The sequence below is a fragment of the Oryctolagus cuniculus genome, chromosome 5 (assembly GCF_964237555.1).
Source record: "Oryctolagus cuniculus chromosome 5, mOryCun1.1, whole genome shotgun sequence".
Lineage (NCBI taxonomy): Eukaryota > Metazoa > Chordata > Mammalia > Lagomorpha > Leporidae > Oryctolagus > Oryctolagus cuniculus.
Genome location: NC_091436.1, coordinates 149,041,861 through 149,067,654, shown reverse-complemented (window position 1 = coordinate 149,067,654; position 25,794 = coordinate 149,041,861). Strand labels below are relative to the sequence as shown.

Genomic DNA, 25,794 nt, shown 5'->3' with positions numbered 1-25,794 from the left:
AATGGATGCGCCAGATGGAAACCAGGAGCCAGCAGATTCATCCAGGTCTCCCAGATGGAAGGCAGGAAACCAAGCACTTGGGTCATCCGCTGCAGCTTTCCCAAGCTCACCAGCAGGGAGCTGGATCAGCTGAATTGTTGGATGCTGGCTCACAGGTGGTGGCAGCTAACCCCACCACACCAAGATGCAGCACTGCCCTCCGCCCTCCCTGTCCAATGCTCCACTTCTAATTCCAGCTTCCCACCAGAGTCCCCTAGAAAGCAGCCATCATGGCTCAAGTTAAGTCCCAGCCACTCATGGGGACACAGATTCAATTCCTGGCTCCTGCCTTCAGGATAGACAGCCCCAGCGATTGTAGGCATTTGGGGAGAAAACCAACTGATAGAAGATCTCTGTCTCTGTTTCTCTTTGACTCTCTGCCTTTCATTAATGAACAGAAACAACTCAAAGATTTTTTTTAAATAATTACTTAAAATAAAAGCCTTCAGATGGTATAGCCACCAGCTATATCATCTTTTCAGCACTTGTTAGGCCAAACTGAAGTGAGTAAAAAAAATATATATATAGTATATAGTACACATATAAATATATATTTTGATTACATGCTGAAATTACATTTTCAATACAGTAAGTACATTGCTAAAATTCATTTCATGTGTTTCTTTTTCCTTCTCTAATGCAGTTATTGGAAAACTTCAAATTACACCCACAGCTCCCATTTGTGGCTCACATTGTATTCTTGTGCAGCACTGAACAAACCCTAAGAACACCATGTGTACAAGACAAGATGAGTCACTAGTTTGATATGACAGACCACGACACACTATTGCTGGTTCAAGCTTTGCTGACATCAAAACCTGATGATCAGTTTTAGTCATTCAATCATGAATCCACTCAGTCAACAAATAATTACTTATTAAGTAACTGCTATGGTCCAGGCAAAATGATACAATGTCTGGTTGATGGGGCTGTTTCTAGGGAATCTCATACCAAATATTAGTCCCAATCATACCACTTAATACTTCAGTACTAAGGCTGTATCTGTGAGTGGTCAAAACCAGATGTCATTTGCAGTATATTTAAAATATGGCAGAAAGACCAGGGAATGATGCCAACAAAAATCCAAGGATTTCACTAATTGGACATCCGAGGTGGGCTGTGTTAACACTGTCTAATATCATCATTAACATTCATGAGAATATAAAGTCAAATACAAGCTCAATGCATTGAGAGGAAGGTCTCTTTCAGATCCATTCTTCACTCCACCCACCTGCCTAGCCAAGATGCAGATTAACTATGGCTTTACTTTGGCCATACTATTGTAACTATTGGTTAGACCTTACTACTTTAAAACAATGAGAGTATATATTGCAAAATCCAGTAGCATATTCATATTTCTATGTGGCATCAGGCAATAATATGTACTCAAAGGATTAAGCCTTGGGGCCAGAGTTAGGAACCAGTGGGTTAAGCCTGCAATGCCTGCATCCCATATTAGTGCCAATTATGATGCAGCTGTTCCACATCTGATTCAGCTCCCAATTAATGCACCTGGGAAGGCAGTGGAAGATGGTCCAAGTACCTGGGCCTCTGTCACCCACATGGGAGACCCAGATGAAGCTCCTGGCTCCTGGCTTCAGCCTGGCCTAGACGTGGCTGTTACAGCCATTTAGGGAACGAACCAGCGGAGAGAAGATCTCCCTCTCTTTTTCTCACTATCTCTCTTTCTAACTTTGCCTTTCAAGTCAATAAAATAAATCTTAAAACCAAAAAGAATCAAATCTTACAGTAAATCTACAAAGAACCCCCACCTACGTTCTATGCAACAACAAACACAAGGTCAACAACACATTAACCACGTAGTGTGTATTTTCCCTCTTCTGCACCATGAATCCAACAATATTGGTAAACTGTTCTAACAATTTATTTTAACATAAACTTGGCTTTACAATGTAAAGAAACTGCGTGTCTTAGATGAATGGTATAAAAGAGTCTTGTCTCCCTACAGGAGAAAAAAATGTCTTTAAGAAATGCCTTAATATTGGAAAGAATAATGTTCACCACCAGACCAGTGTACGAAGCCAAAATTCCATATACTTTGCGGTGGCTTCCTTTTGCGGATAAAAACAGTTTATATCTCCCAAAGAACATGATCCCACAGTTCCCATTCAGCTAATGTCCCAGTAAATACACTACGGGATCTGCTTGAGTAAGAACCAAGCTCGCAGTTTCAAAATTACATTTCATGGAAGATTTGAGCAGAAGACATTTTCTGTTTGATCCAGAAATCCCAGAGCTCTGTTCTTTAGATACTGTCAGTGGAGAAAAAAAAAAAAAAAAAGGAAAGAGAGAGGAAGAGAGAGAGAAAAGGCAGGCACCAAGGTAGCATCTAATTAAGACATCAAACCAAAAGCCTGAATGACTTGCTCTTCTTGTTCTGCTAGGCGAAGCTTTCTTGGTAGTATTATTAATATTCTAGCATAGCAAAGGAATTGCTACATTAAAACTCGGTGTAAATCCAAGCTGCAAGATGCAATAAACTCATAAGGGATTAAGCCTCAGGGATACTCATTTCTTCTTTTATAAATGACTGTCCAGATCTGACTGGTCTCACTTCTCTTCCAATAAAATTTTAAATACAAATCTTCAGGCTCTGAATTTCTCAACTAGGGAAGTAGTCCGTTCCAGCACTTGGGTATTCGAGCCTCCGTTATGGGCCTCTGTGGTGTATGGAAGCCAAGCCTAAGCAGATACCGCCCTGCCCCTTGGAAAGTTTATTGCCTGTGTTTTTCTCTTAGGGCTGCTATGATAAATTATCACAAACTGTGGCTTAAAACAACAGAAGTTTATTCTCTCATGCTATCTTCAGGGTTACACTCCCTACAGAGGCTCAGGGGGAGAATCCATTTTTTGCTTATTCTAACTTGAGGTGGCTGCTGGCACCTCAGAATTCCTTGAATTTCCAGACACACAGCAAGGTTCTCTGCCTCTGTCCTCACAGGTCCTCTCTGGGGATTAGTTCCTGTTCCTCGGTTGCAAACACATTTATGACTGGTGCTAGGTTCCACACAGATAACCAAGGAAACTCTCCCTATATCAAGAACCTTAACAATCAAATCTATAAAGACCGCTTTTCCTTTTAAGATAACATTTAAATGGGAGAGGGAGAGGAAGGTGGAAGGTGGGATGGGAGAGGGGCGGGTAGGGGGGTTGGGGGAAAGAACCACTATATTCCTAAAGTTGTATCTATGAAAAATTGCATTCATTAAATAAAACAGAAAAACAAAAAGATAACATTTACATGTCCCAGATATTAGTTCTTGATCTTTTAGGGGGCAGGAGGAGGGAGGCAGTATTTGCTGAAAACCCCTGAGCCTGTGTAAGAAGTTAGAATGACTGAAAATCAAGCAAAGTGGCCCATGAGCAGGTGCTAGCCTCTGTGGGATCAAAAGCTCTCCTGCAGAGTGGGTATTTACCTGTATACCATGTCAGTGTACCCAGTTCAAGTTTTGGTTACCCCACTCCTGAACCAGCTTCTGCTAGTGCATACCTGTGAAGCAGCAGATGATGGCTCAAATACTTGGGTCCCTGACAACTACGTCAGAAACCTAAATTGAATTACCAGCTCCTTGCTTCAGCCTAGCCCAACTCTGGCCATTGTGGGCATTTGAGGAGTGGACCTGATTGGATGGGAGGTCTATCTGTCTCTTTACCTCTATGCCCTTCAAATAAATAAAAAAGCTTTAAAAAGCCCAATAAATTTTTAAAAAGTTAAATTTTAACAACCACACATCTCAGGACCTCCCTTACAGGGCCTGGTGAGCTTCCAAAAGGAATTATAGGTAAAAGCTCCCCAAACTTACATATACACTTATTTGCTATTTAAACTGTATGATGACTACAGCCACATTCAGTTTGCCTCAACTTTGAATCTCCAGCATGTTGTCCACAGAAGAGGCACTCCATGACACCTGAAGGAGTAGACAGAATGATGGATGGATGGATGGATGGATGGATGGATGGATGGGAGGAACAGAGGAAGGGAGGGAGGGAGGAAGAGAGGAAGGGAGAAAGGGTAGACATATGGATGTGTAGATAGATGGATGGACAGACAAGTGAACATACAGAATAGTATCCTGAGAGACTCAGCTTCTTTGGATGACCAAGAAAAGTAAGAGGACAAGGGAAGAAGAGAATAAGGCAACAAGAAAAAGCAGATTGAGAGGTTAGAAAATGCAAATAGTCGCAGTCCAATTTCCTCTACGTGACATTTTGCTTGGAGCCTGTTCTGAGCAGTTAGTTGATCTTAGAAAATACTTACAGACTCCTTATGCTTCATCTGTGCTGCAGAGGCAACACGACAGTGTATGAAGTGTTTGGATTCAGACACATCTGGGGATGAACTCCCAGGCCCACTGTGAAACAGCTTCCACCTCCTCAACTGCAATGTAGTTAACAACACCCATTTTATGGGGTCGTAGACAGGCTTCAAGATTGTGTCCCCAAGACGAGCTATATGCTAGAATCTGAAGAGCTCTTCTTACTACACACTTTTATGTCACAAAAGCTTTGCAAAGTGCTTTACATAAGCAATGTCACTTAGAAATATGACTTAATTGAGGTATTGTTCCCTATAATTAACTCTCTTTCCTTTCTCCCTCCCTTCCTTCTCTCCTTTCATCCTCCTTTATCAACTAGATTAAAATATGGTCACACAGTCAAAATTCTAACACAAGGGGATGCCATGAAAATGCTCCCTCCCTCCACTGGGACCCTAGTTCCTGAAAAATTTTACTTGCCACAAGATTTTAATCACAGCTCCTTATAAATTAAGCTCAAAATAAAACATTGCTTACTCTGGGGTTAAGTAACTCAAAACAAAATGCCCCGTTCTTATTCACTCACTCTAGGTCTCCCAGCAAGGCTACCCTGCTTTGCCTGGTTTATTGTGATTCTATATGTGGACTCATGGAATAGGCTGCTTAATAAGGAACCACCACATATATTATTCATCCAGCAGGAGTCTTCAAAGAATCAGAACACTAAGACACATCTGCCATAACATGGCACTCAGCACACACTGAGAGTGGGTCTGCTCTGTATTGCACTAGACTTCAGGGATGTCATTTACGGTACGTGAATCAGTGTAATCAATGACCTGGATATGGGCAGAAGTGAGCAAACAGCGAGTTCTGGTGTTGGAAATACGTTGCATGGCTTTTGGTTTTTAGCAATGTGGTAGGATGCAGAATTATTCTATGCGAACAGGTGGCAGAACCTGAGAACACTGGGGTTGGCCAGGATCCACTGAAATGGGACAGCCTTGGGCATCGAAGTATAAAAAGGGTAAAAATGATCGAGTAAAAAAAGCAGCCTGAGATTAAGACCAGGCAGACATAATGTTTGGTGACAAAACAATCCAACAATGAACTAAAGAGGCCAGGAAATACAAAGATAAACTATGAAATTGAATCTGGCGACCTAGTTGTGGAATTTGCAGAGGTAAACCATAACCTAAACTGATGCACAAACAGGAGGCAAAAGATAAGACACAGTCATCATCTGGTGGGGCTTAGGCTCTTGAGTCCTTTTTCTGGGTGCCTGTATGGACTCCTGTGTTCCAAAGGTGATGGAACCAATAAGCATGAATCACAAACCCAATGCTGGCTGCCAAGATCCCAGCATGCGCAAAGCCTAGGAACCAACAGCGTGGAGAGAGGACCCAGCATTAAGATTAGTAGAACCTGGTACTTGTTTTTGTTTGCTTCCTTATCAAATAGACTCTTATCATCTTGCCGGAAAACTTTGTAATATATTTAGGTCTAGCAGTTTGATCACTCTTGTGAGAATTTTTAATTTAGCTGTACAGTCAAGGAGAAACTGACAGAAATTTTTGAAGAAAAACATTTCATGAACTTTCACCTAAATTCCCACACTGAGACAAACGCTGAAAATGTATTATGATAGAATCAAGGTTTATTTATCCTAATGACAGAATGGCAACAGTAAATTTTGTTTATCCTTTGAACTACACTAATCTGCAAAAGATAAAAGAATCTGGAAACATATGATGATTATTTTTTGTTATGCTACCATCTCTTTTATCTAATCATTGAGGCCAAAAAGAGGGAAGTCTTTCGGCAGGATGTCACCTAACTGTGCCAGCCCCAAGGGGCTCTTTATTCTACCCTGACCTTCATGAGGAGCTGGCATAGTGGTTCTGCTAGCACATGGGACATTTTTTCCTAAGGGGGAAAATCAGCTCCCCATAATGTTAATTTATGGTGAAGCCTAAATAGAATTGGGAGTGGACACATGGGGGGTCACAGTGCAAAGTCTGGGAGCAAAGAACTGCTCACTTTTGGGTGTTTTGAGTTCTTAAGAGTTTTTATGAAGGTACTTCAAAAAGTTTGTGGAAAATGGAAGTAAAACATGTTTCTTTTGGCACAAAAAATATTCTGAAATCCTTGGACTACACATTTTCCACAAAGTGTTGAAGTCTTTACATCCCAGTAGAAGGGTCTCATACATTCTAACAATGACCCAAAAATCATCTCTCTTTTGCTGCAGAATGGGGAGTCTATGAATCTTGTTGCATAACACCTTCTGGGAATTTCTAACAAATAATGACACCATCCCATTAAAATACGGCAAGTAAAACTCTTGAACTTGGATGAAATTTACTGTGTGTTGGTGTCTTCCCTGTTGTGTGCTACTCAGTTTCTCCCAGGAATGTGCAAATCCCAGCAGAGTACCCATTATCAGGTGAAACAGGAGCTCATTCTCTTTCTTGCAGGCTTACATTGTTGGCCCCAAGTTTCTAGTGAAAAGTCAATGGAAAGTCAATGGATTGCATTGTGCCATGTAGTAGTTTGACCATTTGAACTGGCTGTTTCTTTGAAGGCCAATTTCTTTCATTTCTAAAATGACCATGTACTGCTACATGGGATTCATGTGAGGATCATACATGGATATTTGTTGCATAAATATCGGAGGTTCCTGATAGTTTCTACTTCTCTGAGAAACAGAACATCGAACTATACATTCTCAGAGGAATTCTTCATACTCACCAATATCCATTATTAACAAATGTAAATTTCCTCTTCTTGGCTTTTTCTGTCTCTATGATGAAATTATATTGGATGGGAGAATTACTGAACTGTTTGGATTTTAAAAGTCATATTTAGGGCTGGCACTGTAGCGTAATGGGTAAAGCCACCGTCTGCAGTGCCGGTATCTCATATGGGAGCCGGTTCAAGTCCAGCTGCTCCACTTCCGATCAGCTCTCTGCTGTGGCCTGAGAAAGCAGCAGAAGATGGCCCAAGTCCTTGGGCCCCTGCACCTGCATGGGAGACCTGGAAGAAGCTCCTGGCTCCTGGCTTTGCATCAGCACAGCTGTGGCTATTGTAGCCATTTGGAGAGTGAACCAATGGATAGAAGTCTCTCTCCCTCCCTCTCTCTCTCTCTCTCTCTCTCTGCCTTTCCTTCTCTCTCTGTGTAACTGTGACTTTCAAATAAATAAATAAATCTTAAAAAAAAAAGTCATATATACAGGGCCAGCACTGTGGCCCAATGGGTTAAGCTGCCACCTATGCCACCAACATCCCATTTGAGTGCCAGTTCAAGTACCAGCTGCTCCACTTCCCAGTTTCCTGCACCTGGGAAGAAAGCAGAAGATGACCTAAGTACCTGAGCCCCCACCACCCATATAGGCAATCCAGATGGAGCTCTAGCTTCCTGGCTTGGGCCTGGCCTAGCCCCTGTCATGTGGCCATTTGTATAGTGAGCCAGCAGATGGAAGATGGATCTCTCTCTCTCTTTCTTTCTCTTAACTCTGCCTTTCAAATACATAAATCTTTTTTTAAAAAAAAGCCATTATGGGGCTGGTGCTATGGCACAGTGGGTTAAAGCCCTGGCCTGCAGCACCAGCATCCCATGTGGACCCCGGTTTGAGTCCCAACTGTTCCACTTCTAATCCAGCTCCTTGCTAATGCTCCAGGGAAAGCAACAGAGGATGACCCAAGTCCTTAGGCCCCTACAGCCACTTGAAAGACCCAGAAGAAGCTCCTGGCTCCTCACTTCAGATCAGCTCAGGTTCAGCTGTTGTGGCTATTTGGGGAGTGAAACAGCAGATGGAAGACCTCTCTCTCTCTCCCTCTCTCTGTCTCTACCTCTCTCTGCAACTCTGTCTTAAATAAAATAAATATTTTTAAAAGTCATTATGTAATTCAAAATATGATTAGAACCACAGTTTAAAAATTCTAGATACCATAGGTTGTATCAGTACCTAATCTAAAAATGTTAAGAGAAAAGAGTGTAACAGGAATTGATTTCAAGCATCATTTCCTCTCACAATGATCGGAGGCTATGTCTAAATTATCAGAATCATTTTTTGATATATGAGAGATTTTATAAAAAGTTTTGCCTCAGATTCTCAGAAACTTCCAACCAAAACTACACCATTCTGTTGATATTCAACCATAAAATTTTGGTAGATTTACTTATCCTTATATATGCTACACATCAAAATAAAAATGTACTTTTAAAAGTATAAGATAAAACGGGGCCAGCGCTGTGGTGCAGTGAGTAAAGCCGCCACCTGCAGTGCCGGCATCCCATATGGGTGCAGGTTCAAGTCTCAGCTGCTCCACTTCCAATCCAGCTCTCTGTTGTGGCCTGGAAAAGCAGTGGAAAATGGCCCAAGTCTTTGGGCCCCTGCACCCACGTGGGAGACCCAGAAGAAGCTCCTGGCTCCTGGCTTCAGATCAGCGCAGTTCTGGCCGTTGCAGCCAATTGAGGAGTGAACCATCAGATGGAAGTCCTCCCTCTCTCTCTCTCTCTCTCTCTTTCTGCCTCTCCTTCTCTCTCTGTATAACTCTTTCAAATACATAAATAAATCTTTTAAAAAAAAGTATACGACAAAGCTATGAAAATACTCTTGTTTCAATCTAAGTTCAAATAATTTTTCTAAAGTTGCTGCCAAGATGCCCAAACACTTAACCTAAATATCTGTATATCTTAAGCCAAAGATCCGGTGGCTGTTAACTTACAGTGAATGGAGATTAGGAAAAACTATTGCTGGGATGCCAAAAAAGTTAGATTGGCTCATAAGAAAGGAATGCTGAGGCTTACAACTGCCCAGAGTCACTTTCCCAAAGCCGTGTTTACTTTGCTATTAGCTGGGACAGGTTCATTTTCAGAAATTCTTAATATGGTAAGCAGAGAGTACCTTAATAACCTGAATTCCAGGATGATGAGTTACTTCTATTTGAGACTGTGGCTCATGTTTTAAATCATGATTGTTACACACAACAGTCAGCTTTACTTCGTATGTGTGTTTTTAAACATTATTTATTTTGTTTTCAGGCAGAAAGAGAGACAGAGACCTCTCACTTACTGGCTCACTCGCCCAAATACCTGCAACATCCAAGGCTGGGCAAGGCTGAGAAGGAGCTGGGGACTCAATCTGGATCTCCCATGTGGGTGGCAGGGACCCAGTCACTTGAGCCTTCACGGCCACCTCCCAGGGACACATCAACAGGAGCAGAGCGAGGACTCGAACCCAGGCATAAGCGGTATCTTAACCACTGCGCCAACCAACCAATCAACCAACCCTACTTTGTATGTCTAAATCAATAATACATCCTTAGGGCCAGTGCTGTTGCATAGTAGGTTAAGCCTCCACCTGCAGTGCCAGCATCTCACATGGGCACTGGTTCAAGTCCTGGCTGCTCCTCTTCCAATTCAGCTCCCTGCTAATGTGCCTAAGAAAGCAGTGGAAGATGGTCCAGGTGCTTGAGCCCCTGCTCCCACATGGGAGACCCAGATGAAGCTTCTGGCTCCTGGCTTCGAATCAGTCCAGCTCAGGCCATTGCAGCCATTTGGGGAGTGAACCAGCAGATGAAAGATCTCTTTCTCTCTCTCTCTCTCTCTCTCTCTGCCTGTAATTTTGCCTCTCAAATAAATAATATTTTAATAATAATAATGGTAATGATACATCCTTAGGCTGATGTGAGGCCACTAGGCTGATGGTTGGTCACTTACCACAAGCCATCTCTGCTCAATTTTTTTTACAACACAGGCCACTGGTGAACATTAGGGGCTTCTTTCCAGGCCCAGGAGTTAGTTGAACAACTCAAGCCTCTTGGTGCTTCTCTTGTCATTGACTAGTTTTTGTCTTGGGCTACTGTAGTCACCCTGGGAAGTGTTCCTATGGACTTCACTCTTAGAAAGATATATAAGAGGCAAGGATGTGGAGAAACTGAAAATCTCATTCTGCTGGTGGAAACCTCAAACTTGTAACATGGTATCACTACTTTGCAAAACAGTTTGGCAGCTTCTTTAGATGTTTAGTATCAATTACCATATGGTCCAGCAATTCCATCTACCCAAGAGAAATGTTTGTCCATGCAAAGACTTAGACACAAATGGTCAAGTCAGTATTATTCATGATGGCTAAAAAATGGAAGCAACTAACACTCACATGTCTATTATCTGGTGAACAGAAGAGTTAAATGAGGTCTAGCCATACAACAGACTACCACTTAGTGATAAAAAGCAACAAGCCACAAGTACATACTATGCCACAGACAGACACGTCATGAAAAGTCAAAGACACCAGATGAAAGGATAATTAATGATATGAGTCCACATATGTGAAATATCCTGAGAAGATAAATCTAGAGACAGAAAACAGATTAATGGTTGCCTGGGGCTAGTGGGTAGGAGCAGAAACTAACTATAAGTAGGCATGGAGAACCGTTTTGTGGAAAACTCTGGAAATGGGGATGGTTGCACAACTCTGTAGATTTACTGAATCACATGATTTAAAATACACGCACATTTACTAATGACAAGGATTCACGTTCCTCCCCCTCCCACTGTCACCTCACAATGACTGCCCAGCTGCTAAGTTGGCCAGTGTTGGAACAGCCCTACTGAGTCCTTTAAGGGAAGCTAAAACCAAAATAAAAACATCCTTACTTTCTGAGATACTCTTAGTTTCTCACTTGAGACCAAAACCATCCTGATTAATACAGACTGGAAATCCAATCAAAAGAGCCTATTCGGTGGCACATAGATGTAGACACACATTGAATTGGGGAGGACGGACAGAATTCTGACATGCATTTGTGGTGACATGCATGTGGTCAGGCATTGCTAACTACACTTCACGTGACTACCCTATGGGCTCTAAAGTACACTTACCACTATAGCTGATGACTGCTCTATTAAGAACATGTTTCAATCTAAGTGGGAAGTAGCACTTGTCTTTGACTGGTCTCCCACCCTATCTGTCATGTTCAGCTTGACTCAAAAGGCACAAGCAGGGGCCGGCACTGTGGTGCAATAGGTTAAAGCCCCAGCCTGAAGTGCCAGCATCCCATATGGGCGCAGGTTCGAGACCCAGCTGCTCCACTTCTGATCCAGCTCTCTACTATGGCCTGCGAAAGCATTGGAGGATGGCCCAAGTCCTTGGGCCCCTGCACCTGTGTGGGAGACCTGGAAGAAGCTCTTGGTTCCTGGCTTCGGATCAGCACAGCTCCAGCTGTTGTGGCCAACTGGGGAGTGAACCATCAGATGGAAGACCTCCCTCTCCTCTCTCTCTCTCTCTCTCTCTCTCTCTCTCCCCCTCTCCCTCTCTCTTCCTCTCTCCCTCTGTCTCTCTGCCTCTCCTCTCTCTTTGTAACTCTTTTGAATAAATAAATCTTTTTTTTAAAAAAAGGCATAAGCAACCCAAATATATTCCAGTTATCTTCCCATGCTGTTTGATCTCTCCATGTTTTTACAAACCACATTTTCCTAGCCTAGAGTGTTCTTTCTTTGACTACACGTCAAAATTCCATACAGCTCTTAAATCCCAACTCAAGAAAATCTTCTCTGATCTAAATAATCACCCCTTCCCTGCTTTAAGTCTGCACTTCAGGCATAGCACTATTGTGACTGCTATCACACAATACCGGAGATGGCTTTATTATTTCTATCATTCTACTATGAAAGACAATGGGTTTTAGGCTGAGACAATTCTATGTTATATTTGGGTGACTCTGGACAAATCAGTTTATTTCAATTTCTCTTTCCAAACACAGATATTATCATCTCTCTTAGGCTACCATGAGGCTTACCTAAGAAAATATATGCAAAAGCATTTTTATAATAATTATAACTATAAAATCGATTATAAAGTACTAACAAATTTTGGTTAGAATAGATGACATTTTTAAAGGCATTCAATGGACCACACAAGTTGGGTAAAAGATGTGATCTCTTAACCATTTTATCAGAACTGCTCTAGCCAAGACTACCAATGAGCATGGGCCTTGGAAATGCCTAAATCCAGAAGTTTATTTCAGGGTCTCATTTTATCTAATCTATCAGTACCATTTCAGAGAAGTTGCCTTCCCCCGGAAGACACTGTGTCTTCACTGGGCTTCCATTACAGTGGCAGCCCCTTTTCATTATTCTTTATCTAGAATGTCTCCACCTCTACTTCTGGAGGGCCTGAACGCTCAGTGTCAAGACTCCTTTTCTTGCCACCCTCATTCCCTTGGTGATCTCATTCTGTCTCGCAGCTTTAAACACATTTAATTTCTTTGAAATCACAAATTTGTATCTCTAGGTTTCAATGAAAACCAGACATGTATAACAAGTTTATTTGGACACTTAAAAAAAATCTTAGTTTGGAAGGCATTTGGCTCAACAGTTAAGATACCACTGCTTAAGATGCTCCTGTCCTGTATCCTAATGTCTGGGTTCAAGTCTTATCTTTGCTTCCAATTCCAGCTTCTTGCTAATGAATGACCTGGGAGAGAGCAGATGATAGCTCAAGTACTTGGGTCCCTGCTACCCATGTGGGAGACCTGGAATGAGATCTGGACTCCTGGTTTCAGTGCTGCACAGCCCAAATTGTTGCAGGCATGTGGGAGTAAACTGGTGAATGAAAGATCTCTATCTCTCTATCTCTATCTATCTCTCTCTCTCTCTCTCTCTCTCTCTCTCTTTCCCTTTAAAGACAATCTTAACATGTCCAAACTGAGGTCCTGGTCTCCCCTACTACAGGTTCACTTCTCATCTCAGTTAACAGTGTTCATCTTTCTAGGAGCTCAAACCAAAACTCTCAGAATCATACATAACTCCTCCCTTTCTCTCTTGTTTCCTATCCAGCCCACCAGAAAAATTCTCCAATCTCAACTTCACAATAAAGTCTGAATTTAACTTCTTACTATTTCCATGCTACTCTAGCCCTCATCCAAGCCACCACTGCCTCTCATTGGAGTAACTGAAGTAGCTTGCTGATGGGTCTCCCCGTTTCCATTCTTGGCCATCTCTGGTCTGGCCTCAGCTCATCCGTGGCAGCATGAGCTACATGAGGTCAGTCATCGTTGAGCATTCCTCCACGGCATCCCATCTTCCTCGGTATAAACACAGAAGTCCTTACCGTGACCCTGGGATGAACAACCCCTGTGATCCGGCCACCACACCTCCATTTCCTCTCCAACCTCATCCCCTGCCTCTTGCTGCTTTGCTTACTCTCCTCCAGGCCACTGCATCCACCTGGCTTTCCCTGGACTGGTCAGACACTAGCCATTTCCTCTGCCTGAGTGCTCCTCCCACTGCTGTCATGTAGCACATTCCCTGACTTCCATCAGAGACACCTCAGATGTCACCTTCCCTGGTCATCCCCAGCCATCCTATAGAAAATTGTAACCTCTGCCCTCCAAGTGCTTAGCTCCCTTTCCCACCTCATTTTTCTCTGCAGTATTTGCCACTTTTTAACATCTAGTTTAGTTTACTGTCACTAATAAAAGCTCCAAAATTCAGGGATTTTTATGAACTTTATTCACTTTTGTGCCCTAAGTGCTGAGAACAAGGCCTGGCACATAGGAAACATTAAATAAACAGCATTGAAAAGAAAGAATGAGAAAGAATTAAGGACCAAAGTCGGCTTCTTAGATTCATGATAAATAAACTGTATCTTTAACAATAGGCATGGAAGTATCAAAGTTCTTAGATGTGATTGACATTAGACAAATCTTAAGTCATAAAGAAGAAATCAAAGTGAATGTGGGAACACAAACAAGGACTGAGAGAAACTCTTAGCAGAAAAATAAGTAGAAATGATACCCAGAACATAACAAGACATCCAGATGATCGCAAATTATCAAGGTAGAAGTTAGATAAATAATGCTTATTTGCTTATAATATCCTCCACATGTATTATTTTCATCATTCTAGAAGGCACAGCTGAATCTAAGTTTTCTTCCTATGAGCGTTTATTGGGAACATCTTGGTAGATTGTTCTGGTGCCAGTAATTCAAACAGAATCAAGTCAGCAAATAATTTTAAATAACCAAAGTTGTAAAATTTGATATCTATAGTAAAGTTATTAAGTATATTTGACTATAATTTAAAAGCTAACAGCACACAAAACCATTTTAATGCATTTATCATTTTAAACTGTAATTACAAATTATTACATCCATAGTTGTATTAATGATAATTTGCTACTTAAATATTTTTAACAAAGTTTGGATATAAGTTTCTAAATTTCTATTTTAATATTGACTTTAATTTTTTTTTCCTTCACATTCTCACTTCTAGGCAATTATCTGCTAGTAAATTACCAACAAGGTAAATGCATACTCTGTGGGGCATGGAGTTAGGGGACATTCGGCCTCGCAGCTCGGATGCCTGTGTCCCACATCAGGGTGCCTGGTTCAGTTCTGGCTCTGATCCTGACCCCAGCTTCTGGAAGGCGGCAGTGATACCTCAAAAGAATGAATTCCTACCACCTACATAGGAGATCTGGATTGAGTTCCTGGCTTCAGGCACACATTTGAGGAATGAGTTAACAAAGGGGCTCTCTCCCTCTCTCTCTCTCCCTCTCCCCGTCTATCTATTTGTATTTCAAATAAATCAATAACACTAAAAAAAAGCAACATTGTGTTGGAATCAGCACTGTGATATAGTGGGTAAGGCTACCCACCTTCGATGCTGGCATCCCATATGAGTGCTGGTTTGAGTCCTGTCTGCTCCACTTCTGATCCAGCTCCCTGCTAATGCACCTGAGAAGGCAGCCTCGGATGGCTGAGTACTTGAGCTCACCCTGGGAGACCAGGGTGAGGCTCTGGCTCCTTGCTTCAGCCTAGCCCTGCCCCTGGCTGATGCAGCCATTTGGGGAGTGAACCAGCAGATGGACGATCTCTCTGTCTCCATAACTCTGCCTTTCAAATAAAAACAAATTAATAAATAAATCTAATAAAAAGCAGCAACGCTTCAACTTTCCTATCAGAACTCTCTATTTTCTCAATTTACATTATCACTTGCATAAGGAGACACATCCTGCTATATTACAGATATAGAAAATGAAAATCCAAGACTTGAAACTGAACTTAGAATTAAATACTATTCTGCCAAGGGCCATTTATATTAACTGTGAGGTTTTTTTGTTTCAATAAAGACCATTCTATAGGAATTAATATGGAAAATGTGCTATAGTTCTTGACATCTTCATCAAATCACTGAGCCATCACTTTATATTTTAGATGGAAGGTGAATAAACAACATTTTTTCAACTGTAAGTCATCATTACTAGAATTGAAAATAGAGAATTTTAGTAAACCAATTCTAGAAAGTCACTACAAACATTATCTCAATTTACAGATATTTCTACAAGGAAATGGAAGGGCCACTATTCTAAAATGAAGCCACAACCTGCAGCAACATGCTTTCTACATAATTAGATGTAATAAATCTTTGCTGAAGTAAGTTAATCAACACTCAACCAAATAAAATCATTGAATGTCACATATTGTAGAGGAAAAATATTTAAATATGTGCAAATGTCCAAATTGCCTTTGAGTATTTTAGTGAGTACTTTTGCTTAATGTGGCTTGAAACTTATAAGACCGTCAACAAAGAAAAGTTTGGGGTATCAAAACATCACTAACACAGTGTGAATGCTAATAATAGCACCACAGGGTTTGATTACAGATGCTCAGCTCTCTGTTAAGTCTAGCCTTTTGTGAGTTTCTTCCTACTTATATGATCTTTAACAAACACTCCCCACAAAAGCCCTGTGAAATAGGTTTGTGATCTCCACTTTATAAATGAGGAAACTCAGAACCAAGGAAATCAAGTCACCTGCCAAGGTACTGCAGGAGGTAATTGTTTCGTTCCCAAGTCTGTTTTCAAACCTCCGTGCCCAACTCTGGATGACTATTTAAACAAATTCAAACGTATTCACTTCAGGTATTTGTAGGTAAGCCACTTGTTGGGAAATAATACTGGGCTCTCCACCTCCAAAATAATATTGCAACAGGTCAACTTTAGTGAAAACATTTACAGAAATCTGAAATTCCAATATAGCACATTTTGCCAAAAGTGTACATCGCAGAATGTTTAAAGGATGTTTTCTGACGTAATATTCCATGCACAGAGCATTCGTACAAAATAAAAATTAATTCACTGTAAGTTTTCCATGCCATACTATTGTTCCACAATTTTAAAATAAACTTCATGAAAGGATGTATCTTAATTATAAGAGCAATCAACAAAGCACAGAATCTTAAAGCTAGAAGATTCCTTAAAATCCATTTAACTTAATCATTTTAGACAGTAAACTGAAGTTCAGGAAAAGTAGCTTGTCTAAGTTTATACAATTAGAAAGAAGCAAATCATAATGCTTTTTTTTCCTTATAGTGAGATAAAAATATTTCCTATGCTCAATTACTTTCTTTGACAAGATCACGGAAAGAAAACTCTCACTTTTCATGGCAAACAACTGCTAAAAAGAACAGCAACTACTGTATCAAATTAACTTTTTATACTACCAAGGATGTGTAAATTTTTAACTGCATTCTCAGAAAGGAACAAAAACGAATTTTAAGCTTTATAAGAAAGAATGTAAGATTCCTAAAAACCACCGTAAAATCTCAATATAGATCATAAAGATTAAACAAATTGTACAGGCTCTGTTGTTATTGACTTAGTCAAAGTTTTCATCCTTATAGAACTCCCATTCTCTAGAAATTAATTTGTTTTTGGACACTTTTGGATTCTGTTTATCAAAATAAAGTATCCAAACAAACAAAAAAAAAGAATACTGATAACAGTGCAAACGACAACAGTTCTGTTAATGTAGAAACATCCACTGTGATATTTAAGAAGAAAATCAATCATAAGCAAAATCGGAAATCTGCCTTTTGGATCCATGATTGCTACTAAATGCCCTTAGTGACCATGCAATCCACATTCATTATGTGTGCCAATATTGAAGAACATACTGTACAGTTAGGAAAATTCCATCAGAAGTACGCAAGTCATCATTCCGAATGAAAAAGGAGCTACAAAAACCAACTCAAAACAAGGAGGCCTGAGGTCCTAAATCACTTTGGTCAAGCAACAGCTCAAAATAAGGAGACAGTTCTCTACTGGTCTAAGCATCAATGCCAAAATGAAGTGATGGCAGCTAAGTATCCAAAAAGAAACATACCTTCTGGAAGGTGGCGAGCTCGCGGTCATCACATTGTAATAATCCACATAGGAAAGGCATCTTCAAAAAAATCCCAACTACTGAACTGCTAAGTAACTCCAAAGGAAGAACCTTGAGGAACTTCCACCCAGGGGTGATTTGACGTCATACGGGCACTTTCCGTATCGTTTGCTGATAGATCCAGTAAAAACAATGCAGGATGAAGTTCAGCACTAGGAAGTACTCCAGCAACTGCGTGATGTCCTCAGTGGCTGACAGTAATTACACCTAGACAATAGAAATGAAGTCAGGTTAGCTTCCAAGTCAAGCTAGGCACTCACCTTCTAAAAGAAAGTGACTGTCGCATGGCTATACCTCATGTCTTTGATAGGAACATTCAGAACTTCATACATACTTAAATCACTTCTACCATGAGGGGCTTTCTCAATAACAGACATCACCACGCAAAATCATAATTTTAAGAAGTTACAATAAAAGGCCGAGTCTGTGTGTTCCCTTAAGAGCAGGGCATTCGGTTTGATGTTGCGTTGGTTCCGTCAAGGGTGACTAAGTCCAAGGGCATGGGGAAAGCCTCCAGCACTTGGAAGTACAAGAGAAAAGTACAGAAGCTGATAAATTACCTTGGTATTTGGACCAATCCCACAAAACATACCTGAAGATAATGACCTAAATCACGTAGACTCAAGAAGCTTATTCCACACATTCTTCATCTTTAAAATACCTCCCAACAGTCAGATCATGCATGTGCCCACTTTCCACAAACTCCCCTTCTCTGAGGTGTCTTTTCTATCAGCCAAGTGACAGGAAGGGGATAAACAACTTTTGTAGCAAAGTGGAAAGGCGCTGGAAGAAATTTTATGTGAAGTGATGTTTACTAGTTGCTGAGTGTTCTCATCTGAGCAAGAACCAACCTACAAAGGCAACCAAGTTAAGCCACTTAGAAAACAAAGTTGGGGAGTCCCCCTGCCTCCAGCCCCGAGAGGAGTCGCAAGGCCTCAGCAGTGCAGGGGCTCACAGCCATCCCTCTTTGGGGCGGGCGTGGCAGCTAGAAACAAAAGGTTAAAACACAAAAGGCGGGCGGAGGGCTAGGTCAGGGAGCGTCTGGGACCCGGTTCCCCTCTCCCAGTCAAACAGATTGAGATGGGAAAGGAATGTGCGAAGCAGAAGTGAGGGTGAGTGCTGGTGACTGCCTGGGTCATTCCGGGTGGGTCGTGAAACTGAAAGGGACCGACGACGATGGGATGGCGACTCTCAGGAGTGGTCCAGGCCCCATCCCCTCATCCCTGCATCTCTTGACAGTCTGGAACCTGTGGCTCCGTCCACTCTGCCCCAGCCCCAGAGGAAAACTTTCGGAACTCTTTTATCTGTTGGCTGCAACCCCCTGGACACAAACTCAAGAGCCCAACCCCTACCACCCAAACCCCTTCTACATTCTATTGTTGCAGCTTTTGGTATTGCGCATTGGAGCCACACAGCACAGTTAAGTTACAAAACCGTAAGGAAAAGACCTCCTGCTAAATACCTCTTTCTTTTGCATGACCCAAATCAAGGCTGGGGTGAGGGTGAGACTGGGCTCGTCCCCATCCATTCCGGCGTCTTCTCCCAGGACACACGCACAGCGGGGAGACGGCGAGGCAATGCCCCTTCTTGGGATACCCTCCTCCCCACCCCACTCCCAGCTCCTCAAATAAAGCCAGCTTGGCTTCTGCCTACAGAAAAATAAACAAAAAACTATCTGTGCAAGTTCTCTAAAGAACAAAAGAGCAGGGAATGGAGGGAGGAGGTCCAACTGACCAGGCAAAAACTTTGCCACCGGACTGTGCCTCTGCGCACTGCGGGGCGCGGAGCAGGGCGAGCGAACGCGGAGGGAGGCACCCGGCACCGCAATCCCCACTCACCTTCTCGCCCACTCCGGCGCACTTGGAAGAGACCCGATTCCCTCGTTGCCGCCCGCGAAGCGCTCGCACCCTTTCCTGCGGCCTGACAGCAGAGAAAGTGGCCGCGGCAAAGTTGCGAGCGGGAGAGACCCGGGCGTCCGGGGCGAGGGGAGGAGGGAGAGTTCATCAGAGTTCCCCCTTTTGTTCCGAGTCCCGGAGCAGACAAAGAGGCGGCGAGCGCGGCAGGTTTCTGCCTCTCACCCTTCTTCCTCTCTCCCTCCCCGCCCTCCCGCCCCCTCCCTCTCCCCGCATCTCCCGCCCGGCTCAGGAACCTCCGGGGCCAGCCTGGCCGCAGGGTCCCCAGTTCGCCGAAACTCTGCCCCGACCCGCCCTTCCCACTCCCTCACCCGCAACTTTCGCCGGCGGATGCCAGTCCTGGTCCCCTCCACACCCACCCACCCTTTGACCGTCCCCTCTTCCCAAGACGAGTCCATGGTGGGGAATCTCCAAAATCATTGTTTCCGGGAGATGCACCTCTTTGTTTGCACTCTCCCTGCCAATCAGTGTGAACAATCCACTTTGGCATCGAGTTTCCGTCAGTTTTCATCCTCCCGGGACACAAAATGCGAAGGGTCGGGGGTCAGCCCCAGCAGATAAAGGCGCTTACATAAACAGAGGTGGGGCGCACACGAGCGGAGCGTCTCCATCCCCAACCCTACAGTCGGATCCACCCTTCTGCACCCAACACACAGTAGCCACTCCAAGGGGGTTCCAAGTGTCAGTAAACTCGCCTCCCCGGCCCACCCCCACGGACACTGGCCCCAAGGTTCTGGGCAGGACAAAGGCCACTTCGGGTCCGGCGAGGGCCTCCAGCCACTCCTGATAGACTACCTGTTGCCGCAGGCGCTGCGCGTCACCGTCCAGGGGCTCCGAGGGCTGGGAACCACCACCACGTCTTCAGACCCCCAGCTCCCCGATCCCAAAGTGCACAGCTCACCAAGCTCAATCCGACTAAGGAGCCTAGCGTCTCTTCCCTCGCCCACTCCCCGACACCGTTTCCTCGTCCACGTCCCAAGGACCTGAGCAGGATCCCGGGCCGCCTCCCCATCCTCTATCCTCTGGCTCAGCAAGTTCCAGCATCCTCTCTACACCCCTCCCCCATTGCCTTGCCCCGGGCAAATCAGGTGTCCCGGACCTGCAGCAGCTCTGGACCCTTCCTCAGGTCCTTTTCCAATCGTCCTCGTCCTACAGAATTGGGGACCCATCCTGACCATCCCCTAGTCCCTCAACCCCTATCCCAGCTGCAGGCCACAGCGTGGGCTCGCTCGGTGGACTCAGGGCAGATCTCTAGAATCCTAGATCTCACTAGAAGTGAAGAAGACAACGGTGAGATGGGGGGAAACGATAAAGAATGGGGGCCCGCATGGGGAGGCAGTTTCAGGGCAAAGAAAAAGACATTCCAAACGAACTTGCACCCTCCAACTGGTACCCTGCCATTGCGCACCTTCGCCCCCACCTTCTTCCTCTATCCCGGACTTGGGGTCTGGGTGGGTTGGGGGCCCTAGGGACCGGATCAAAGGAAGCCTGGGGACTTGGGAGCCAGGCCAAGGCTTGGCTTAGGGGTGTAGAGGCAGGCCTGGGGGGGGGGGTGCAGTTTAACGCGAAGGTCCCCTGCTGGATCCGGAATGTCGCAGCTGTAGGTCCCGGCTCTTGGCTGGCGACTCCTGGCCAGGTCTCCCCCGGAGCAGAACAAAGACGTCGCCAGCAGCGCCAGTGTCCTCGCCTCCCCGTGTCTGCACCCTACCCTGGGCCCCTCTCCCACCAGCCCACACCGCTCTCGGAAACTTTTGAAACCAACTTCCCCAGAGTTAGCGCGCGCGGTGCTGGGGACCCGAAGAAGAACTGGAACAATCGCATCCCGGGACTAGGGATGCCGAACTCCCGGGTCCCCTCCCAGCCCGCGCGCGAGGCGACCCACTGTGTAAAGGCGGGCGGTGCACAAGCTTCGCCCGCCTCCCCGAAGGGACGCGTTTCTCCAGTTTGGAAGCGCGCGGGGCTGAGCGGAGGGGAAAGGTGGCAGAGACAGAGAAAGAAGCGGCCGCGGGAGAGGCGAGGGCGGCGGCTCGGGCAGCTGCGGGAAGCCGAGGGCGAGGAGGGGCACGAGTGTGAGCCGCGCCGCGCCCGTCGGGCCGAGTCTTTGCGCGCCCCGCTGGGCCCTGCCATCCCAGCGAGCGGCCCGAGGCCGCCGAGTCAGGACCCAGGACCCGCCCGCGGGCCTCCAGGAGCGGCAGCCTTCTCACCTGCGGGTCGCACGGGCACCTGCGCGGCCTTCTCGGGGAGCCCTGGCTCTCTTGGGCTGCCTGTCACCTAGTGGAAGCTCAGAAGCCTCATCCTAGGTTGAGGATCTTGGAAGGCACCCCAACCAACCACAAAGAGAAAGCAGCCGCCACCCACTCCTGTCTGGCACATTTTCCTCTTTGTTTAATTATGATGACTTCCAGAATTCTCTTTTTAGGAGAAGGCTGCCCTCCCCGAGACAAACTCTTCCGCTATCCTCAGGGATCTGCGTGGAAAATAATGAAAAGTCAGTGCTTCGAGATCATCTCATTCTCTTGCCGCCCCAAAAGACCAGTTTATAGGGCAGAGCAACCAAGACAGAGTTTCTAACTAGTAAGTACTCCTGGATCGCTGGCATGGGCTACTCATCAAATCTTATTAACACATTACTGATCATCTGAAATCATTTACTGTGTGTTTCTCTCTCTCTCTCTCTCTCTCTCTTTTTTTCTCAAGGGATGAAGAGATCATTTACTAAGTGGGAAAATAAAGTTAGTGTGACCTTAAGAAGGTTTTCTCCTTGCTTCCCACCTTAATGAAATACACCTGTCAGGACCCTTTCCCAGCCTGCTTGTGAACCAAGTGACTTCCTCCAAGAATCCTGGTGCTTACCTGACCAGGGCTCCCCCTTCTATACAAGAAGGCCCACTCTTGCACCAAGCTGTATAGGGACCTACTAACTGCTACCTTTCAAAATGATGCCATCTGTCTGAGTTGCCATCACACTAGCTAATGCTTTGTTAGTGGTCATTAACAACAGGGAGGTAAGGAGATGGATATGTCAGAGCAGGTGGCCTGTGGAATGCAGGTGCCCTGTGTACTGACAGTGTTGGATGGAGCTCCACCTGGATGTCTTGGGCTTCCTACCAGCAGGCTGATGGCATCTTCCTACAAGTTCCTCCCTTTTCTGCTTTGCTCCAGGCCGCCTTCTGGCTTCCACACCTCACTTTGCCTTGCACAGGGGTGACCAGCCCTTCAGTGTAGCCCACAGCCAGTCAAGGACCGGATTTTACATGCCAATCGTACAGCTTTCCCACTGGCACCTGGTAGACTCCAGTAGGCTGCATTCTCCCATCTCCCAGAGGTTTCCCAACTTTGAGCCCCAATCACCCACAGCAATGATCCACTCTTTAAGAGAACCCGTGGGGCCTGCGCTGTGGCACAATGGGTTAAAGCCCTGGACTGAAGCACCGGCATCCCATATGGGCACCGGTTCTAGTCCCAGCTACTCCTCTTCCAATCCAGCTCTCTGCTATGGCCTGGGAAGGCGATGGAAGATGGCCCAAGTGCTTGGGTCCCTGCACCCATGTGGGAGACCCAGAAGAAGCTCCTGGCTCCTGGCTCCTGGCTTTGGATCTGCATAGCTCTGGTCATTGAGGCCATCTGGGGAGTGAACCAGCGGATGGAAAACCTCTCTCTGTCTCAACCTCTCTCTGTAACTCTTTCAAATAAATAAATAAATAAAAACTTTGAAAAAAAAAGAAAAAAAATAAGAGAACCTGTGTTGGCTTCCTTCTCTCTTCCCTCTGACTCTTGCCTATCAGAGCTTTCTGGAACCACAATCCAAACAGACTACAGCACTGGCTCCTCTTGAATCCTGCCCTCAGAGTTAACTTCTAGGGGAATTCAACATAAGGCATTCTCCATGGAAAAATGAAATTAAAACAGAAGCTCATTTTGGTGCAAAAACTTTTTTGAAATCCATGCATAGCGTTTTTTATTTTAATAATAAGCATTTTCCATGAACTTTTTGAAGACCCCCACCTAAGAAGACCTAGAGAGGAATGCATTCTATTTAAAGAGTGAAAGCACAAGATAAATTTTCCCCTAGAAAATAGGCCAACAGTGGAGTAATGAGAAATGTTTTGAGTTACCTAGTTCATTTTCTATGCAGTAGTTTAAATTTAGATATCTCACAGAATGAAACATTGAAATTGTCATAAAATAGAATTGTATGTCATGTATGAAAGTTTTGTATATAGAATCAGATTAGAAATATAAAGAAGTCCCATAAGTCTAATGTTGGCAGTGAGCTCTGCAGTAGGGAATATTATTATAATCACCTGTTTTGATATATCAGCTGAACCTCCAGTGCACCTAAGGGAGAATGATGGGGTGACCACTTTGGACAGCCACATCCCATGCTAGATGCCTGCGTTCAAGTCCTAGCTCTGCTTCCATTTCCAGCTTCCTGCCAATGTGTGCGCTGAGAGCTAAGTGATTAAGTGGGGCCCTGACACCTACATGGGAAACCTGGGCTGAGTTCTTGGCTCTGCCTGCAGCCCAGCCCACTGCTGGCATTTGCTCCCTCCCTCTTTAACTCTCTCCCTCTCAAATAAATCTCTCAAGGGTTTATTTAGTTATTTAAAAGACAGACTGACACAGAGGTAGGAGGGAGAGACAGAGATCTTCCATCTGCTAGTTTACTCCCCAAATGGCCATAACAGCTAGAGATGGGCCAGGCTGAAACCAAGAGACAGGAACTTTATCCAGATTTCTCATATGGGTAGCAGCAGCCCAAACACTTGGGCCATCATCTGCCTTTCCAGGCAAATTATCAGAGAGCTGGGTAGAGAGTGGAGCAGCTGGGACTCAAACTGGCACTCTTATATGAGATGTGGGCATCCCAAGTGGTGACTTAACCAGCTGTGCTATAACAGCGGCCCTTGAATAATTATTTTTTGAAGATTTATTTATTTATTTATTTGAAATGCAAGAGGAACACAACAGAGAGAAATAGAAAGAGGTTTTCCATCTACTGGTTCATTACCCAAATGTCCATGACAGTCAGAGCTGGGCTAGGATGAAGCTAGGAGCCTGGAACTCCATCTGGGTCTCCCACAGGTGGCAAGAACCCAAGTGGGATCATCCTCCATTGCCTTTCCAGCTGCATTAGCAGGAAGCTGCACTGGAAGGAGAACAGCCAGGACTGAACCAGAACTCCAATATGGGAGCCAGTGCTGGCTTAACTTGCTGCATCACCCCAGCTCCTATATACAATATTTTAGCTGCCTCTATAAGCATCCCAAACTGGCTTGCAACCCAGAGACTGAGGCTCATGTGGCTTTGTCAAGTATCATTTGTCAATCAAAGTAAAGTAATTGAGGCCGATGCCATGGCTCACTAGGCTAATCCTCCGCCTTGCGGCGCCGGCACACCGGGTTCTAGTCCCGGTCAGGGCACCGGATTCTGTCCCGGTTGCCCCTCTTCCAGGCCAGCTCTCTGCTGTGGCCAGGGAGTGCAGTGGAGGATGGCCCAAGTGCTTGGGCCCTGCACCCCATGGGAGACCAGGAGAAGCACCTGGCTCCTGCCTTTGGATCAGTGCGGTGCGCCGGCCACGACAGCCATTGGAGGGTGAACCAGCGGCAAAGGAAGACCTTTCTCTCTGTCTCTCTCTCACTGTCCACTCTGCCTGTCAAAAAATAAAAAATAAAAAATAAAGTAAAGTAATTGAGAAATTGAGATATTATATCAAAGACTTCCCTATAAGGTGAGCTCCTTTCCTACAGGTTCACTTTGGGGAAACAGCTGACCTGAAATTCAGGAAATGTTGGTACTCCTCCTCACATGTGTCATAACAGTGCCCTCCATATTGACCCAAGGATATCCTGACAAATCCCACCCTCTCTCCAAGACAAGCCACCAGCCTCTGCCTGCATAGCTTGATGCTTTACAACCCCTTCCTCCCTTCTCCACCTTCTTTCTCCCTCTCCCTCCCTCCCTCCCTCCCTCCCTCCCTCCCTCCCTCCTTCCTTCCTCCCTTCTTCCCTTCCTCCCTTCCTCCCTTCCTCCCTTCTTTCCTAACTGAACGAAGGATTATTCCCATGTCTTTGTCCTAGGATATCTTAAAACAACATGGACTCTTTTAAAAGATAGACATATATTTTGTTGTAAACAAATTTTGTAAAAAAAAATCTTTTTACAGATGGAAATATTTCCTTTTCTCCACAACACCTGTATACATTCTTCCTTTCTCAATTCCTACCTTCCAGCTATCCCTCTGTTTTTGCTCTGATATTATACACTTCCTGTGGAATCAAGTTTCCATCCAGCATAGAGCTTCCTCTGTAGCCTCTGCATTAATCA

General features: G+C 44.6%; 1 long non-coding RNA gene across 11 annotated transcripts in view; it reads right to left on the bottom strand.

Moving 5' to 3' along the window:
• LOC103349704 (uncharacterized) overlaps positions 1-19,649 on the bottom strand; it is a 451,983-nt gene extending 432,334 nt beyond the window's left edge. For all 11 annotated transcript variants that reach the window (XR_011388772.1, XR_011388773.1, XR_011388767.1 and 8 more), the window contains exons 1-2: positions 19,393-19,649; positions 17,495-17,761 (exon numbers count right to left, since the gene is read on the bottom strand). This is a non-coding gene — a long non-coding RNA (uncharacterized lncRNA). The remainder of the gene's footprint in view (positions 1-17,494; positions 17,762-19,392) is intronic.
• Positions 19,650-25,794: the final 6,145 nt, after the last annotated feature.